Source organism: Pyrus communis, chromosome 13 (assembly GCF_041283825.1).
Source record: "Pyrus communis isolate YQ-2024b chromosome 13, ASM4128382v1, whole genome shotgun sequence".
NCBI classification, from domain to species: Eukaryota; Viridiplantae; Streptophyta; class Magnoliopsida; order Rosales; family Rosaceae; genus Pyrus; species Pyrus communis.
The window spans coordinates 8251093-8254377 of NC_142577.1; the positions used below are offsets into that span (position 1 = coordinate 8251093).

Sequence of the window (3285 nt, forward strand, 5' to 3'; positions counted from 1 at the left end):
ATATTCAAGATCCAATCTGATTGTTGGAGCCACATTCCTTTCTATAAAACAAGTCACACTTCACACATAAGGGGTGCCGCATGTTCTTCTTCATTTCAGTCCATTACACACACATATCCTCTCCCATTTCACTCCATTCTCTGTCCATTTCTGTCCCAAGGGCAGAAACCATTCAACCATAACCATTCTACCTTCATCCGCACCACATTTGGAGAACCAACACCGAAGGCACTCTTCAAGGAATTCAACATCAGTTTTGCTTCAAGGGTTTCTTCTTATTAATTCTATGTTCATTCATGTTTTATATTTTTATGTCAAATCGTTTGTAAACATGAATTGTAACTAATCTTCCTCTAGGGATTCGATGTAACCTTGCAAAGTTTGCCATGTAATTAAGTTAGAATGCTCAGTTTGTCCATCTATTTCTTGCTTCATTCTTTGATATAATTGTGAATTTGTGAGTTGATTTGTATGCTTGATCTCCATTTGAGTTAATCACAGGTTATTTAGCCAAGATTAAAGCATACATCATGTCTAATCTTGGTGGATTTGTGAATGAATGAAGGGAAAGCTTGGCAAACATCCTGCCGAGTGTTCCCTTTGGTTTTGTGAACGTTTCTTGTGCACTACATACTTTTGATTAGGAACCAAAGTTGCACATCACAATTAGGTTCGTGATTAGAGGCATTTGATCAAATCCACACATCATATGGTTGATCATATCCAAGTGAAACAAACTCAAGAAATAGGTAGATGAATGAGTATAAACTAACTTAACAAACATGGACTTAGTTGAGCAATGGTGAAATCGAATCCCTAGCTTCATCTCCATTGGTACTATCCCATTTTATTAGTTGTTGATTCATTTAATTGTGTTTACTTCATTTTCTTATGCTTTCAAGTTACAACAACAAATCTGCCCAATTTGATTAGTTTGATTCATTTCGTAGAGTTCTTGCAAAACAAGTAATTACATAGGTCCAATTAGTCCCTGTGGATTCGACACCCTTGCTTGTGCCATTATACTAAATATATTCTAGCATTAGGAAGGAAATATACATCAACAAAAATGGCGCCGTTGCCGGGGACTGATTTCAGTCCCTTGTAATTGCTTGTTTGCTTGTTTGCTATTTTGATTAGTGTCGAGGTTCATAACTTGTCGAATTGATAACTGGAAGTTGATTTAAGTTGCATATATTTCATGTGTGGAGAAGAATCCCTTAGCCATTCCATTATCCATTGGTTTACATCAATTTGCTTTACAATCTGTTTTCTTTACAATCTGTCCATTTAATTGAATTTCGTCCAAATACAAATTCCCCCCATATTTTGTTAAGTCTTAGGCTTAGAATCTGTCTTATCTTGTGTTTTGAAGCATTTTGAGTCAAGCCCAAACCTAATTTTCGTCCAAAGTTGAGTTTAGTGTCAAAACTGCCCAGTTTGTGTTTTTAGGCAGTTTTGAGAGTTTTTAGCTTGTTTTGAGTCTTGTGAATCTGTTTTGAGTCCCTTGAGTCTTTTCAAACGTTTTTAAGTTTATTTTTGTTCTTTTCATTTCATTGTTGTTTGCTTCTTGATTTTCATTCACACTTGTGTTATTTTATTTCAGGTAGTATATGTCAAATAGACTTGTTGAGTTAGGCCAAAGAATTGAACGGTTAAAGGGCCACACTTTGGACAACTTTGTGCCATCAAGTTCATCCATTAGCCGTGAGGAAGAGGAAAGGAATTCACCTAGTTCAACAAGTAAAGGATCTGAGCAATTTAATTGGGAAAGAGAGGAAGAGATGGCGGGCAACCAAGATGAACTTAGAGCTTTGGAGGACTTTGCTCAACCAATCATACCAAATTCACCTTCATGCATCTTGCTGCCCACAGAAGCTAGAAACTATGATCTCAAATCTTCACATTTTCATATGTTTCCCTCATTCTATGGCTTACCTAATGAAGACCCTTTAGCTCATATTAAAGAGTTTTACAATGTTGTGAGTGGTTTACCTTTGCAGGGAGTAAGTGAAGCAAATTTGAGGATGAGAGTGTTTCCTTACACCTTGAAAGATAAGGCCAAGAGTTGGTTGATGACTTTAACACCAGGTTCCCTCACCACATGGGATGCCGTGGCTAAGAAGTTCTTGGAGAAGTTCTTTTCCACTCAAAAGACAGCCACATTAAGTGGACAAATCTTCAACTTCAAACAAGATGATGGAGAACCTTTCAATGAGTGTTGGGAGCGTTTTAAAGGCCTCTTGTTGCAATGTCCACACCATGGGTTACCTTTTCACTTACAAATGCAAATTTTCTATGATGGACTAACCCAAAATTGTCAATCAACTGTTGATAATGCAGCAGGTGGAGCATTGAAGAAAAAGAATGCTCAAGAGTCATATAACATTTATGAGATGTTGGGGTCTAATGCTCAACACAAAGATTTAAGGGGTAAGAAAATTGGAGTCTATGAAACAAGTTCTAATCATGAGCTTTTGTTGCAGGTAGCTAACCTAGAAAGGAAGCTTGAATCCGTGCTCAACATGGTGCCAAAAGCTAATGAAGTGTGTGCCATTTGCAACATACCAAGCCATCCTACTCACCAATGTCCATCTAGGGAAGCTTACCCCGAGTATGTTCAAGAACAAGTGAACCTCATGAATTCTTACAATCAAAGGCCAAGGAATGATGTGTATTCCAATACATATAACTCAAGTTGGAGAGATCATCCCAACCTTTCATGGAAGAACAACAATCAATTCCAAAATTTCCAACCAAAACCTGCCACTACCCTTGAGGATACGGTTAAATTGTTAGCCCAAAACACCTTGCAATTCCAACATTCCACCAATAGCACTCTCCAACAACATTCAGCAGCTCTAAACAAAATGGAGACACAATTGGGGCAGATTGCAGATGCCTTGAACCAAAGAGAAGTTGGAAAGTTTCCAAGCCAACCCGTGATACTCCAAAGGAACCAAGAGCAAGCCAAAGAAATCACTACACTTAGAAGTGGTAAGGTTATTGATAATAGAGTTGGCAATGAAGTTACTAATGAATATGATCATGTGAATGCAGGTGTCACTCAAGGAGACAATGAGAAACCAAATGAGGAACCAAGCCATGCCACTTCCTCATTGGAAGCACCAAATCTTCACAAGGCCGAGAAACCATACACTCCACCAATACCATTCCCTGGAAGACTTGCCAAGAGCAAGCAGGATAAGTCATTCAAAGAAATTTTTGATATACTAAGCAAAGTGAATGTTAACTTACCTTTGCTTGATGTCATTAGGAACATGC

The 3285-nt window shown here is 38.0% G+C and overlaps 1 non-coding gene across 1 annotated transcript; it reads right to left on the reverse strand.

Annotated features, from left to right (window-relative positions):
* Positions 1–2158: 2158 nt before the first annotated feature.
* On the reverse strand, positions 2159–2269 carry LOC148691703 (small nucleolar RNA R71). The gene has a single exon (XR_015955380.1). It is a non-coding gene; the product is annotated as a small nucleolar RNA R71 (small nucleolar RNA).
* Positions 2270–3285: the final 1016 nt, after the last annotated feature.